Here is a 17942-nt window from a genome sequence, read left to right as displayed (position 1 = left end):
TTGGATGGAATAACCACATATCACGTAACCTTCCTCCGTGCCCTTATATCGGAGAATCCCCTATCAGATCTTTTTTATGTGTCATCACTCAAAACCCATGATATCCTATATGTGATATGCTACTTTCCTCCAATCGCTGATATTCTGATGCACCTCCGACTTTTGATAACCATTAACCTATGATCTCTGATATGAGATATTGTATAGCTACCTACCTCCGACATGATATTCACTCCAATATTTAGATCTGATATGTGTTTTAACATTGATTAATAAGAATTTCACATCCACCTATCTAATCAAAACTCTTGAATGAAACCTCCAATATCACATTGCCGAAACAAAGCTTCGATATAATGGATCTGATATAGTTATTAAAACAAATTCATTATGGTTTCGCATCCACTCTATATCAGACCTAATCGATGTCGAAAATATTTTGTATTGTCTCATTTCAAGATTTACGATGATATTTTCTCTGATCCCACTTGGTTCTTGCCACTTGTCACTTCCATATCAGGTCATTGTTATAATAATTAAAAGGTCTATTTTTAATGATTTTGCGGGAAGCTCGTTTTGTTTAGTTTTCAATTTGGTTTTTGGTTAAGTTTAATAATAGAACTAATAAGCTCTATTTGTCTGAAATAGGGATGAACTGAGGGTCGATAAAGAGGAAGTAACATTTCGATCCGAGATTAGCAAACACCCCCATCCACATGTCACTCCTACTATGGGAAACCATTGGGCCAAATCGAATAGACCATTCGACCAACAACCACTCAACATAGACAGAGATCCAAATAAAAATAGATAGAGGAATTTAAAGAAAAACGAAGACTAATACCATGACGAGCATGATCTTGTCCGGCAATCTTCTCAGTGGTTATCAACAGAAAATAAATCAAACTCAACAACAAGCTTAACTCGGCACTTTATCAAACAGAGGTGATCTACATTTGGCTTGTGATTCAATAAGAAGCAGACACTTAATTTAATTTCTTTTATTATTATCTCGATTGTTGAGAGACACATGGAGATGTTGTTATTTTCACGATTTCACCTTAAGCTTTTTATAAATACAATCACCTCGACAGGAATCAGAGATTCGAATTCGAAGGAAAAGAAGCAGGGTAATTCTTGGCCTTACAAACTATTTATAAGGAGGGAGTTTGTGATTCATTTACACTACAGTAGTGAGAGCCAATCCATCTTTTCAGGCAGGGAATCGAGTTTAGAGGCAGCAGAATAATTACACTACTGTAACTGTTTATTGTTTTCTTTAACTTGATTCATCTTTATAATAATATTTATTTTGTAATTGGATGCATAACACTACTGTTTGCTATGTTATTGGAAGTAAATGCTTCAATTTTCAGATATCATTTATGGTGTATGAGTATGTATGTGAATTTTCATCACTATTGTTGTCTGTTTGTTGAAATGCTCATTTAGAAGTTGGTCAAGCTATCTTGCAGGGCTAATCAAAGATGAAATTTGAAATTGGAACTTTTATAAGGACAAACCTTTATCTCCTTAAGTTGTTAGCTATCTAACAGTTTAATCTTATAGATGGCTTGCTTCATACATGTCATGTATTTGAACTATTTTAGTATTGTGGCATGAATGTTTTGGTCCTTATGCATATGTTGTATTAGGAGTTGGAGTTATTTATAGTTAAGTGCCTAGTAACTACTTATTAGTCATTTAGTTTTTCATAATTGTTTTAACAAGGATTAGATCTTGTGTACTATTTCCCTGGTCTAGTTCCTTCATTTTATTTCAATTAATACACACTTATTTTCCCATCCATTTATCTTGCTCTTGATTGAGATAAGGACTAATTATTCCTTCAATCGAGATGGGTCTAAGATTAGATACATCTTAGATTATACTTTCCATTTAGTTATACTTTTTGCATTCTCAAAGTCCCCTCATATAGGTTTAGACTTTAGAGTGGTTCGGTTGAGCCCTAGATCAATTTGAAGATCACTTTCTTACCTGATCAACAAGAGGGATGAACTGATGTCTCTTATCTACTGGTAGGTGAAAGTCCTATTTTAAGCTAGCGGAGATAGAGAGAAGCTAACTGGACCTATTTTAACTAGTTCGAACCATTATTTCAATGGAAAAGGAGCTTCTCTAAGTTCCCAACCAAGTAGTCTCCCTTATAATGTTGTAGGCAAAGATTTTTAGAGCCTTCAACACTGCACAACTAACCCCAACGGGGTTCACGAACTCTTGGTGTTCCATCTCCTGGGGTGAGGGTTTTGGTTGTTTAAGGTTTTCCCTTGTTATTCTCCATGTCAGGTTCTACCTCAAAAGTTAGAACATGCATCTGATTCAGAAGCGTTCAGCTCGGCCACCAGTGGCTACTTGGCCCAACACTCACTTGTGTTGTGAGTGGAGCTCTTATGGAACTCACACCATTTTCTTGTGCGTTTCTTTGTCTTTGTGGTGTTTTTATTTTCTTACGACTTCAGTGGGTTGTATTAGGTCACCCCGCCTTAGCTTTGGCCTTTGCTTTGTGGTTCGGGGCACCTTTTCCTTGCTTCAGATTCATATATCCAAAGACTTGCTTCTTCTATTTAAACTTTTTTCTCGATATTAACAGTGTATCGGTATGTTGTGTCGAGTGAGGAGATGTCCAGAAACTCCATCTCATCTTGGATGAAACTTTGTAGATAGTCATGGTACTTGTGTACCAAATTCCACTCAGAATCCTTGATACCCAACTTCATGCAAAGGGTATGGAAAACATTTGTGAACTCAAGCACATCTTGGTCCCTTCCCTACTGTAGCATGGTCCACTTTAAGTATTTATGTTCATAGCTCCTAATAGGGTCATATTTTTAATTGATGGTGTCTCAAAACAAATCTCGAGTGTGTGTGGCTGAAAATAGTGAGGATTCCCTCTCATCCTTTTGTTCACAGTAAGTTTCCTACCATTCATTGACATGTGGGGTGTCTTTAGGAAGTGCAAAATTAATATTTTACCGATTGGACAATTCATGAATTGAAAAATATCCTTTTGAAAGATTTAAACATTTATCTATGATTTCTGCGTCTATCTAGCCCTCCAATATGAGAATATCAAAGTTAACTTGTACCTTAAAAGGAGTGGCACCTCGAGAGTGGTTGTTGGATGAAGATGTGTTGCCTATGGGTAGTCGTCCAAGGATCTAGGAAACATTATCCATCATTGCGTTCCTTTGTTGCTTGAGGGCTTCCTTGAGTAATATTTTGAAAGGATCTCTTGCCCCTTTGTCTTTCTTTTCTTCCACCATGGGAGGTCATCGGGGTTTTCGATATTGGTATTGTAAAGGTTCAACCATATCAAGCCCTAACTCCTTATACCCTGACCTCGTTAGGGACATGCAAAGAAATACAGACAAAGAGAAGAATGCTCTGATACAACTGATCCAAACTTAAACAAGAATGCAACAAATTATAGATATAAGCATAGATATAGAGATGCAAGAAAAATAAGACTTCATTTCATTAATATCAAAATACTAAAATATTCTTACATACAAAATGGAAATAAACTAGCTTAGGCCATCACAACTTATCTCGAAGAAGATATGTGGCAACTACATGCCTTTAAAATTTGTTACATTGAGGCTCAAGGGCCTATTTATTATTTAATAACAAGGGAAAACCCTAAACAACAAAAACCCTAACACAAAGAGATGGAATGGTAAGAATTTGTGGGCCCTAATGGGGTTAGTTGGGAAGCCAACTTCCCGGGGTCATAAGTTGGTCATACTATCTCCATTTGGTGTGTATGATACCTTGTTGGAAATGTCTCTCTGAGTACTACAAGATTTTCGATAGACGAGCTTATTGAAGGCCTCAAAAAAACACCATTTAGGGAGTCAAAATTGCTTTGGAAGTTCAAGACCTGAAAAAGTGCTAAAAATAGTCAATGATGAGATAAACAAGGAAACAGATGAAACCAGCTAGAGATCTAGGTGGAATAAGTAGGTGGCCAACAAAATCCACCTGGATTTTCCCTAGCTTGATGTTCCCTTTCCGAAACATCTTTTGAAACTACATCTTGATCTCATCGTTCTCTAGAACAAAGCATTGACAGATCGACCCATTAGGTAGTGGCGCACTTGGGGCAGAGATCAATGGGGTGCTTGACCTGAAAGTGCAGGGGTACCCTTATAGCAGAGGAGAAAATGTCCCTGTACTACTCGATGACCTTATCCATCTGTTGCTGCTATGCAGAGGAGCCATGTTTGGAAGCTTGATTGTATTGGTACAAAAGAAGGATGGGACCTAGAGACTCTATATTGACTATCGGGTGTTGAACAAGATCATTGTCCAGAACAGGCACTGAATCCCTTGGAATGATGACCTTTTGGACCAACTCAAGGGGGCCAAATATTTCAGCAAGATTGACTTGAAGTCCGGCTATCACCAAGTGCCTATCAAACCCTTCGATGTGTGGAATACTGCCTTCAAATCCATGGAGGGCCTTTTCGAATGGTTGGTCATGCCGTTCAGGTTGACGAATACCCCTGAAACCTTCATGAGATTGATGGAAGATATCTTGTGACCCTTAACCAATGCATATGTTGCGGTGTATTTAAATGACATCTTGATCTTCCGTTAGAGTTGGGAAGAGCACCTCCACCATATTCGACAGGTCCTTGTTACACAGAATTTTGTCACTGTCCCTGTACTCTCTGTTCCACGATCCCAAAGGACCTATATGTGAATCTCATGTATTTTCCCATCATGGAGAAACTCCCATTATGTCCTTCTTCATGAGCAGAACATTTCCCTTTTGCATCATTTCCCAATAATCTTCCTTTTACCCTAGTTTACAAGACTGATGCTAATGACTAGTTCATCCCCTGTGCCAATCTTTGGAGTTTAACACTGGGACAAGCAAACAAAAAAAACCAACAAACATGATAGCATACAAATTGCATTCAGCCTACTTAAAAGGTCAAGGAATATTAAGCCATCAAATGTAAGATAACACTTAATGTAGGAAATCAATCAATAGTTGCATTCATATAAATTCAAAAAGAAATTACAACCAATGCCTTAACGTTGCTGGTCTCCTCTGACGTATCCAGGTTCACACACCTCCACTAGCATCTCATGGATAGCCCCAACAATGGAAGTTTTAAGGCTTATTCCATTAGTCTCAAACCAAACAAAACACACTATTGTCCCTCCACAAACATAAACTAGAAGGCTACAAGCTACGATATCTTGTTGGTTATTCAAGCTCCAAAAATACTAAGAATGAAACTACATCCAAAAAACTAGTTCAACTTGGGAGAGGATGGGCTTATATAGCTTGGATGGAGGGGAGATGGTTCCTCTTATCATGGGAGAAGGATTTATTTCTTGGGTTTGTTCCATCCTAATATGGGAAAGGAACCCAAAATGACTTCCTCGGCTCCATCCAGCCCAACCATTTACCGGACTTCCGTTACGAAGATTCTAGACCTGGAAGCTTCGACTCCATATTTAAAAAACTTGCCAAAAGAGGATCGACGCGGTTGAGACAAGGCTCGGTAGTGTTGATTAGAGCTAGTCTGAGTGTTAAACTCTGCAGATTGGCATGGGGGATGAAATGGTCATTAGCGTCGGCCTTGTAAACTGGGGTAAAAGGAAGATTCTTAGGAAATGATGCAAAAGAGAAATGTTACTATCATGTAGAGGGAAATAATGGGAGTTCCTTCATGATGGGAAAACAAATTAGGGTCACTGTAGAGGTCCTCCAGGATCGTGGAATGGGGAGTATAGGGACAGTGAGAAAATGTTGTGTAACATTCCTTTAAACCCTATGACAACACAATCTTTGTGCTAATTTGGAAAAATGTACTTTTTCCATGACCCAAGTTCAATATCTGGGGTACATCATTGATGAGAAGGGTGTGCATGTGGACCCAACCAAGATATAAGTAATTATGGATTGGTTAGCCCCAACCACTCTAACATATCTTTGCATCTTTATGGGTCTTTCCAATTTCTACCACAAGTTCATGTTGGGGTTCTCTCATATCACTTGGCCTTTAAGTAAAGTCACCAAGGGCGGAGTGAAATAATTTTTTTTTTTGGTCTAAAAACCAACAGAAGGAGTTTTCTGAGTTGAAGCATCGCCTCTACTCTGTACCAGTGCTCACAATACCAGACCTGCAACAATCATTTGAGATTTAAATAGACACCTCCGCCTATGCTATTGGTGCAGTTCTTACTCAGCAGGGGCATCTAGCGGCTTACCACAGTGAGACACTTTCAAACACAATCTGAAAGTATCCCACTTATGAAAAATAAAATGTGTTCCATTGTGAAAGCCCACTGTCAATGGAAGCATTACTTTATTTGGAAGGAAATGGCCATCCACATAGACCATCGACCCCTGCAATTCATATAGACACAAGGGAAGTTGCAGAATGATCGCCATCAGAAATGGTCCACGTACCTGCAACATGTCCATTTGATCATCAAATACAAGAAGGGTAGTACCAAAAATGTTGTATACTTCCGCAACCAACCACTAGTCATGGCGTTGATCACCATGCTTGACTCCTATGGCCAGAAGACTTTGGGGTGCCCACATATTTACAAGAGCGATCCAGAATTCGATAGCACATACTAGACACTCTTGGAAGGGGAGAAAGTTCCAAATTTTCACGTCCAAGATGCAGTGTTATGCCACTTGGGACACATCTATGTTCCTTCAAGCGAGCGTGCCAAGATGATTTAGGAGGTGCACTATAGTCTGGTTGCTAGACATGTGGGATTAGAGATAATAATGGCAATATTGTAGAAGTATTTTTATTGGTCAAATTTGGCCAGGATGTCTTGAAGTACATTAGATCCTGCACAACTTGTGCAATTTCCAAACTAATCATCAAGAAGCAAGGCCTATATACTCTTCTACCTACTCCTAGTTGACATTGGGAATCCATTTCCATGGATTACATGTCGAGCCTTCCTTCTATTAAGCACGAAAATGACTGCATTTTCGTGATCATCAACATATTCTCTAATATGGGCATCATGGCGGCCTACAAGAAGAGTATCACAAAATAGGCCACTACTAAGCTCTTCTTTGAGTGAGTGTAGGTACACTTTGGGATCCCATAGTCCATTATGTTAGATTAGGACAACGGATTCCTAAGTTCATTTTGGTCAAGTCTCTAGTCGATGTTATATACCAAACTCACTAAGTCCATGGCGTTCCACCCCGAAAATGATGGTCAATCAAAGGTCATCAACAGGATGATCGTACACATTTTTCACATGTACAACTCGAAGCATCCACACACATAGGATGAAAGCCTCCCATATGTCCAACATAACAATAATAGATCTCTCCATAGCTCAACGAGCCATCTCCCCTTTCAGGTAGGGCTGGGATTTCAACCATTATGTCCCATTGATGTGGCCATACCATTTGTAGCTACTCAGCCAGATTTGGCTTACGCCCTGTCTAAAGCCGACAGGGCTAATAGCTTCATTGAGTGCATTCAAAACATCCACTATTAGGTCCATGATATATTTGACAGATCCAATACTAAGTACAAGCAATGTCATGATCAAAATTGAGTGACGCACAAGTTCGAGGTGGGCGAAAAATTTTGGCTACATTTCTAGGAGCACCTACCTGGACCCCATCGCAAAATTCGACCACTCTATATATGGGTCGTATATCATCACCAAGGTTGTAGGGTACAATTCCTTTGAGCTTAACATCCCACCATTCCTTGGTCTACATTCAGTGTTCAATGTAGACCACCTTCTGCCATGCTTTCCACAATTGTTGGACACCCTGACATTGAGAACAGCTGACACCAATAGAGCTAAACCCACACCATATGGAATAGACCACAATTTATCAACTCATGGACACGCATATCAAGAACAATTGCTAACAAAGGATCCAACTATATCGAGTTGTCAAAGAAGGCCAACTCCTTCACCAACGCAAGTGGTTCACCAAGGACCATGTTCAATAGAAATTTCCTCACCTCATGGAGGCTCAACATGAACTAGGGCCATTTCTTCTTAAGAAGTGAGGACCGATCCATGTCGATATTGGTGGCCACACACCTATTCCACCTAGACCTCTAGCTGGTTTCACCTTTTTCCTTGTTTATCTCAAAATTTACTATTTTTAGTAGTTTTTGGGGTGCTGAACTTCTGGAGCAGTTTTGACCCCTTAAACGACGTTTTTTTGAGGTCCACAAAAATACCATAGTTATATGAAGGGTCCTTCAACAAATCCTCTAGTACTCAAAGAGACATTTCCAAAAATGTATCATACATATCAAACAGAGATAATATGACCAAGTTACGACCCTAGGAAGTTGCCTTCCCAACTAACCCCAACAGGGCCCACAAACTCATGGCGCTCCATCTTCTGGGGTTAGGGTTTTGGTTTTTTAGGGTTTTACATTGTTATTCATTAATAAATAGGCCCTTGAGCCTCATTGTAACATAGTTTATAGGCATGTAGCCACCACATCTCTTCCTAGAGATAAGCTACCATCATCCAAGCTAGTTTATTTCCATTCTGTTTGTAAGTGTATTTCAGTATTATGATATTAATGAAATGAAGTATTATTTTTGCTACATCTCTATATTCCTAGCTATATCTGTAATTTTTCTCATTATTGTTTAAGTTCGGATCAACCCTCTAGCCATTTGGGGACTCAAGAGGCAATTAATTCCTCACCAAGAATTGCTTTCTTCTGGCTCCCTTGCCAATTGAAACATCATTCCCTTGTTATGCAATATTCTTCCTAGATTTTCCAATATTGTCTCAGTCCTCCTACTAAATTTCTTTCCTTTCCCCCCATTTCTCCTCTCTTCCTTTGTGTTCTTCTCCTTGCTATTCAAATGTCATTTCCCAACTATTTGAATGGTCTCTTTCCTTTCCTCTTATGTTGTCTCTAGTTGTTTGAATTCCTTATTGTGTTGTCTTTTTTTCCAGTAATTCCAATTTCCCTTTTGATGTCCCCTTTGTTGCTTTGTCCTAGTAGTTTGATTTTCTCTCTATCTCTTGCCTCCTATTGACAGTAACTCCTGCCAACAATTTTTTTTTATCCAATGCTAAATGCGCCACCTACTTGCACGTTTGCCAGCACATCTTACCAGTTCGAAACCTACCCATTATTCATTTTAAATTTTATTGTTCCTAATTTCTTTTCCAATACTATAAAAGCACAATTTGATAAGAAAATGCTTTTTTTTTCCCTTTTTTCCCTAGCTATCATCTATTAAGCTGTAATTTCTATTGTAAGGAGACCTTAAAGTATCCCAACAAATAACCTCCCTAACCTCTATACATGAGTGTAATTAATTGGGGTTGTCAAAAACAACATTGTAGCAAAGGTTCAATATTGACCTGAAGAAGCTCACACATAAGCGCACAAAATTCAATATGATAATTTAATTATTATGTATGTTAATTTTTGGTTTGTAGTTAATGTGGTTGCTAATGTTGATATGTCTTTCTCTTTAGTGTGTGTATATGACATGGGTTTTTGTTTTGTGAATAGATTCAAATCAGGATGCTTTGTGTTGATAAAACAAGGTGATAAATTTTTATATTCATGCCATATTTAAATAATAATTGTGTGTGTAAGAAAAAACATAAAAATACAAATTCTGGAAAGAAATAGAGGAATACGAAGAAAAATGGTACAATATTGCACACACAAATCCCATCATATTAAAGAATATGATTTGATTGGGAAGAGGTCGAAGGAAATCCCCCCTTATTGGATGGATACTCTCAGGAGCTTGAAAGATGAATTGAGGAGTTACAAGGAAGACAATAAAAATATCGTTAGAGCACAATAAAGGAAAGTAGAGGTGAATACAATGATTTTGTAGAGTTGACCAGATCTGCAAAGGAAAAGAAACATGAGCTTGGTTCTAGTTATCTAGTCAAGCACAAATATTAGCAAAGCCCATAGGATATCTAAAAATAGGGATTGGAAAAAATTAGGGTATAAGGAAGCAATTCAAGGGAAAGGCATAGGAACACAAGTGAAGACATGGTGAGAGGAGAAATTCCACTAAACACTCTAGGAATAGAGTTAAGAAACCATGAGTATTTTTATAGTGCTGCAACTAAAAGCCACCACCAATAAAGGAGAAGTGAGAAGAGTTCAATGTCAAAAGAGTTCAGGAAAGAAAAGCCTCCTACCTTTGATGGAGAAATAAATAATTTTTTGAAGCATTAGAAGTTTGTTTGTTGGGAATAAAGATAAACTTCAAAGTCAATGGCTACTTTAAAAACATGAAGGCCACAGTGTCCATTTTCAACTTGAAAGGAAAATTTGATAGATGGTGGGGATTTTTAAGAAATTTCAAGGGAATTATAAAAGAGGAACTTTCATGGAGAAAATTAAAAAAATATTTCCATGAGAAGTATATATCTGAGAGGTACTATGAAAAAAAAATTAAGGAGTTCTGTGAACATAAACTAGGGAAGCTTATGTTAGATGCATATACCAACATATTTTTGGAGTTGTTAAGGTATGTGTCATATATCAAGGATGAGAAGGTGAAGATCCAGAGATATGTCAATAGTTTGCCACAACCCTATCAAGATCGGATTGATTTTGATGAGCCAAGGACATTAGAGGACACCATATGAAAGTCTAAGTATTGCTATGATCAATAGAAACATAGGGTTGGATTCTAATCATATTGTAAGCATAAGGATATAAGTAGTTTTAAATGAAAAGGGCCAAAATCCTCAAGACGTAAGAAAGAAGGGAAAAATGTTAAGTTTGACACTCCTAGCAAGGGTGAATTCCAACAGAATTATATTTTTGCTAGTAGAGTTTGACTTGCTAAATCAAATAGATAAGAGATTTAGGATCTAAAGGGAAGGTTGTTACAGTGTTGGGTATATGGAGAGAAATAAAAGTAGATGGATTGTCCTCTCCAATAGAAAAACAACAAGTATAATGTACAGAGACAATGACAGTGAACCATGCAGCATAGAGCATACCTCAAATTTATGTAGCATTGGATAATAGGCAAGTAGATCATCAAGTCTCAATCATCAAGATGGAAGGTATGGTTACCAAATAGCCTATTTCAATTTTAATTAATTTGGTTTCTAAGTTTAGTTATATTATCCCAAAGGTTGTAGAGATATTCAACTTACAAAGAAATCCCCATGCAAATTCATGGCTAGTCCTTCTGGCCACATGAGCCAAAAACAGGGTAACAAAGTTAGTGAAATCGTGCCCCCTCAATTTAAGTGGCATGCCAACAACACATTAGAGAAATTTTGAGGTCTAAAATGGGCCTCCTAAGGAATATCATAAAATAATAGTGGAAATAATAAAATAAGATTAAATTACATCATCAAATTTTAGAGATAAAAAAGAAAAAACTACCTTTTGAACTTGCATTCTCAACTTATCTCCCAATGGTTTTACAATTTGGAGCGGGAACACTTTTTGGATGCATAATTTAATTCCTTATCCAAGGAATACCCATGTTTGATACTTTGGATGGAACCTGCTACACGAACGTGAGAAATACATGAGAAAACATGATTAGAATCATGTTTGTCATGTATATCTCATTTTTCATGTAGAAAGGTCCATCAAAAATATGCAACATGGGTACTCGTTGGATGAGGAAATAAATTATGCAGCGAATGAATGCTCCCTCTTGAAATTTGAGTAAAACTGTAGGGAGATAAGTTGAAAATACAAGTTAAAAAAGTAGTTTTTTTATTTTTATTTTTTAATCTTTTTAACTTTTTACTCCAAAAACGGTGAATCGTCCCCCATGGTTGACATTATCATCTTGAATCCTATTGGTTCTTATAAAGTTGATTTTGGTTGTACATTTTTGTTTTGAAGCCCATTTTAGACCTCGAAATTTCTCTAATGGCTACCCTCAATCAATTGTCATTGGGATCATATGATGCTTTAATTGGCATAGACTGGCTAACAACCCACAAAACCAAGGTGGTCTGCTATAATAGATCATTGGAGTTTCTTAGTGATGAAGGGAAGGAAAATGCATTGCAAGCAAAGAGAAATATTGTCTCTGTTAAACAAATTTCAGCACCGCAAGTAGGCAAATGCAACCAGAAGGTGTGTGCCTTGTTCACAATCTAAGTAACTAGTGTGATAGAAGACAAAAGAAATCATAATTCAAGGTAACTATCTCTTGAAGTTTTTCAGTGATGTGTTTTGGAAGGAAATACTGCGATTTCCACCTAGGAGGGAAATTGACTTCTCTATTTAGTTGGTTCCTAGTGTAGTGCCATTTCAAAAGCTCCATATTTTATGAGCATGCCAAAAATCGTAGAATTAATGTTGCAGCTGAAAGGGATGTTGGATAAGGGGTATATCAAACCTAATATGTCACTCTAGGGATCTATTGGGTAGGGGTCCCTTAGGTCTAAGCTTTTTTCAAAGCATGTAAAGACTCCGCATTTTGAGGAGCGGAGCGCGATTAGCAAAACATTCTAAGAGTCAAAGGGGCTTTAGGGTGGGTCAAATCCCCTTATTTTGTAAAGGGATGGGATTACTTAGAGGATTTTTAGCTCCACCCATGGTTTGCAGACCATGGTATTGTAAGGTTAGAAGCATATATAAAGGGATGATTTTTCAAGTCTAAGACATGATGTATTGAATTGATGAAACACTTTTGATTCTGTTTTTATAATATCGTTTATAGTTAGGAGAAGGGGAAGGCTCCTGCAACTGTGTGCGTGGAGACCTTGGTAAGTCTGCAACTGAGTGCACAGGCCCCTGTAGCTGTGTGCGCAGGGTCAGAAAGATTGTATTTGAAAGGACTTGACTAATAAAGAAGACTTTTGAGCCTAAATATGTGTATTTTTAGTATGTTCACATGGTTTTTGTGTATAAACCTGTTTATAGTTTGTTTATATATTTTTTCTGCAATTGCATTACGAAGGTTCAAATAACATTTTATATAATGAATAATGCATGTTAGTCTAGTTTCACACAGTTCACTAATTTGTTAAAGTAGAAAACATTCTTCGATTGTAAGAATAAGGTTAAGAGTTCGCGAAGGTCGGATTAAACCCCAAACTGTTAAAAGCCTTACAAACGCACTGCATAGTACCTTTGGATGCAGAAACCTGGTTCTAGCATCCCCCAATATCACCTTGGGTGAGACTGCGATCTGCACGAGAAGATCATTGCTGAAAGGGCTGGTGGTATGGGGTTTTGTTGGTTAGCGCGGCTAACTCTAAACCTGGGTCTAAGCCCCTAAAGCAAACAAATGGTTTCGGTGCTAGAAAAATGATTTATCTAAGGGATGTGTGATGTGGCATCTGACCAGAAGAGAGATCCAAAATTGGATAGATTGGAAGTTTCACGAATTTTTAGCTCAGGAAGAAGATATCCATGCCAGTCAAAACAAATGTGGTTATATATGTATATCTATACAGAGCAACACAAGATCTTTTTTGAATCATTCGCTAATGAGCTACACGAGTGGCTTTCAAAGCTCGCGGACAACAAACCCACTTGGAAACATGACGATCCTATTGTGTGGACCCTAGAGATGATTAAGTGACTTAATGAGTCTGAATATTATGTCGTAGGAGTTGTTGATTACTGGGTTGATAGTATCTTCGGAGGCTTTATCATTGAAATTACAATTGACAAAATAATATCCTACAGTGAAGCTAAGCGTAGATTTTTCAAAGGTCCGCAAGGTAAGTATCTGAATTCCTTGAAGCTCTGGATTAAAATGTTGTTATGTGAAAAGGGTGTTATGCCTATAGATTTATGTTTAAAATAGGTTAGATTGGATCCACGTGAAGCGGAAAAATATGCAGAGTCAAAATCCTAGTACACATAGAGGTGCGGCACAGTAAAAAAATCAAGGTACTTTTGGGATTCCTCACCCATCCACTCTACGTCCACGTCCACCTCTACCTCATACACCTACACCTCCACCTCCACCTCCACTTTCACCTTCACTATTCAACATGGCTAACACAACGAAGATGCCTATCTTTAAGGGTTAGGGATCAGAGGATCCTGATCAATTTTGGTTTGTCATAGAAGTTGTGTGGAAAGTGAAGCAGATCAATGACGATGATATGAAGAAACCACAACTTGTCACAGAATTATACGATAGGTCATTGTTGTGGTATATCAAGTACAGTATGGCAAATCTAGCTGTTTCACTATATGTGATGAAGAACACACTAAAAACAGAGTTTAAGAAGCCCAAGTCACAATCGTAGTGTATTACAGAAATTAAAGAGATTAAGCAAGTTGTCAATGAAACTTCTTGGGATGTATATCAGAGGTTAAAGTATTTGATGGGATAAGCCAACTTCCAGATCTCTCATGAATTGCACAAAGACTCGTATATAGCTATGTTATCGCCACACCTCATATTACCACTATCACAGAAAAAGAATTGGATGCAGGCGAAGGAATTAGATATCGCGATGAAATTAGATGCTTCACTGGTACAAGAGACTCATATAGGGTTTCAGTAGATACAATCCTAATTGGCAAGTCTACATATGGAGTTGCAAGACCTGAGGAAAGGAAAAGACGTTCGATCTAAGATGCACTCAGAAGTATTGTGCCTAAAGTGTAAGACAAAAGGTCACTATAAGGACCAGTGTCTGGTCTACCCTAATTATTTGGCTGGAAAAGGTCCCAATCCTCTGAAACCAAAGCCTAGTGCTATAAAAACTAATGAACTGAGTGTATGGTGTAGTATCTACCAAGTTGCAGGCCAACACCCAAATGATCATTGCTATTTACTGCATAAATATGTGAGTCACCGCATCTGCTATTTTGGAAGTTTTGTCAATCAGTAGGAAATGATGCGAGCCATTATTACTGCTATGACTTGATGATATATCAAACCCCAACATATAGGATGCAAGCTGAAGGTTGCGTGCATGAAGAGAATGGTTCACTTGAAGTTCATGGAGGATTTGAAGGTCAAGGACGGTGTCGCGAAGGAGGCACTGGACGAGGAAGGGGTCACATCATATGTTATAATTATGGCTAAGTTGGAAACTATGTACAATATTTTTAGAATCCCACCCAACCTTCATGTCAATATTGTAGACAACTTGACCATGTGACAGAATATTGCCTTGTTGTAATGGCTAAGATGCAAGAAAATAAGAACCAACATCCTGTACAAAATATACAAATGATGCGACCCAAACTATGAGAGGATGATCCAAGAATTAATATAGTGACATGAAGTTGTGTGGATACCAGAGAAGATGAGGTAGAAGATAAGAGGCCTAACGTAGATACATGGGTTAGGAAAGAAAAAGAAAAGAATAAAGGGTTCATTCTACAAAAGGAAAAGGAAAATTTCTTGGAGGAAAAGAAGAGTTTCATGGGCATGGGAGCTTCAGCATCAAAGACACAGATGCAACTAGTACCAAAAAAGAATGCTCCTGAAGTAGGTATTGTGACAGAGACTCCTTATTCGACTATCTAGAAGTCCTTTATGCAGACATGTATGAAGTTGTTAAGGGACTAGAAAGTGGTAGAAGGGTTGCAAGAATTGATCGACAACTGTGCTAGTAAAGAAAAATCAAAACCTCAATAATGTGCGGTAAATAAGGTCAACAAGAATAAGAAGATGACTAGCCAGGAAATGTGATTAACTATGCAGATTGGCGACTTTGAAATGGATCATGTAATTTTGGACTTGGGATCAGATGCGAATGTCTTACCGAAGCAGACTTGGGAGCGGATGGGGAAACCAAAGCTACAATGGTCACCTATTCAACTGTACATGGCCAATCAATAGAATATTATCTCGATGGGATGGTTGCAATGTGTTATGGTGGATATTGAAGGAGAAAGAGTACGGGAAGACTTCGAATTAACTAAGATAGTGGATGATAGTAATCTATATCCAACTTTACTCATAATTGATTGGGATTTTGATATGGATGCCAAATCAATCTAAAAGGGACGAGTACGATATTTGAAAATAACATTATCATGGTTTTTGTTCCTTTAGATCATTTTGAAGCAGCACGATATACAGAACCTATTCGTGATGAATATGGTGATGACGATATTGAGCACATTTATAAGTTAACTACACACGATGAGGATTCGATAAACCCCACTACATATGGAAGGATAAGTTGGGAGAAGTATAGTTCATGTCATTCAGACTCAGATGAAGAATTAGAGAACTCACATAACTGAATACATGAAGTTTCTACTATGCACTGTAATAAAATGAAAAAATCCCTTTGTTGCATATCAAATGAGTTACATAACTCACCATATTATGATGGGATACGTGATGTCAACATATTTCTAGATAAATTTGAAAGGTATGTACCAAAAGAAAAATGCTTCCAGGACTTGGATCTGGCTTTGAGGGCTACACCTGCATGCTGGTGGGGTACACATAAGGATAATATTGGAGGTTGGTGGGAGTACTATCAATCGATGAGGCTTAGGTTTGGTCCTAAAAACATAATAATCATAGAGAAGTACAATGCAAAATATGATCCTCGCAATCATTTGTCTCATTAGACTAAGGCACAGGGTGACGAACCTTGACCAGAATGGGTGAATGTCTTTGTTCACACTTTGGATGTGATACCAATGAATTGGTATCTTGAAATGGAGCTGTGCCATGGTACGAATGATTGGAACACTATGAAGGAAATTTTTATTTTGACCTTTAGCTTTGAGAGTGGGTTTTAGTGTATCGATGATGCCCTTCAAGAAATTAAAGCAGTAATCTTTCAGACACCTAAGGAGCTGATGACTTGGGTACAACCTGACTAGAACACATAGTTGAAGCATGCATTAGAGTGTTATAATATGATCATCAAGGAAGACAAGGAAGATCTGCGAAGCATTAACATTCTTAAGTCAGAAGGACAACGTGAAGTGACAAGTCTAGATGCTAAAATACCTTAGGTAACACAACCTATTAAGATGAGGCAGGTCAACATAGGCTCAGAGGTGGAGCCCATGTTCACGCAAATATGAGATTACTGGGATGAAGATACAGTAGGAAAGGTCATCGAGTTACTGCATGAGTACCAGGAGCTATTCCCAACAAAGTTTACAGAGTTAAAAGGGATTGTGGGAGACTTGGGCGTCATGAAAATCAATTTAAAGCTAGATGTGAAGCCTATAAAACAAGGATCGTATAGGCTTAATCCAAAGTACAAGGAAAAGGTAAAGGAGGAGCTTGAAAAGATGGTTGTAGCTAGTATAATCAAACCTATGGAAGAATCTGACTAGGTGATTCCAATGGTAGTACAAGAGAAAATGACTAAGGGAAAAATAAGGATTTGTGTCTCCTTATGGAAGTTGATTGAAGCATGCGTACATGACCTATTCCCAACACCATTCACAGACGAAGTTTTGGAAAATGTAGGAGGTCAAGAGGCCTACTCCTTTTTATATGGGTTTTCTGGGTGCCATCATATTATGATCGGGCCGAAAGATAGGAGTAAGACCACCTTCGCCACTTAATAGGGATCCTTTCAATATACAATCATTCCATTTGGGTTGAAGAATGCACCGACGATATTTTCTAGAGTTGTCATCACATCGTTTAAGGAATTCATTCACATGTTCCTCGAGGCATACTTTGATGACTGGACAGTGTTTAGGCTAGTAAAGAAGCATCTCTCGAGCCTGCGCTTACTGTTGGATATTTGCAGGAAGTATCAAATCTCATTAAACTTTAAGAAGTGAATTTTTTGTGTACCTTATGGGATTTTACTGGGACATGTTTTCTATAAGCAAGGGCTGATGGTAGATCATACCAAAAACGTCATTATTATTAATTTGGATCTGCTAAAGAATGTGAAGAAACTACACACAAATCTTTGACACACTAGATATTATCAAAAATTTATTAATACATATGCATAGATCACTGTGCTGATGGAGAAATTACTAAAGAAAGATGCCACC

The sequence above is a fragment of the Pinus tabuliformis genome, chromosome 9, assembly GCF_031772625.1.
Source record: "Pinus tabuliformis cultivar Carrire ecotype Pingquan chromosome 9, CPIR1, whole genome shotgun sequence".
Classification (NCBI taxonomy): domain Eukaryota; kingdom Viridiplantae; phylum Streptophyta; class Pinopsida; order Pinales; family Pinaceae; genus Pinus; species Pinus tabuliformis.
The sequence above is the reverse complement of the archived record's forward strand: the minus strand, read 5'-3'. Positions refer to the sequence as shown.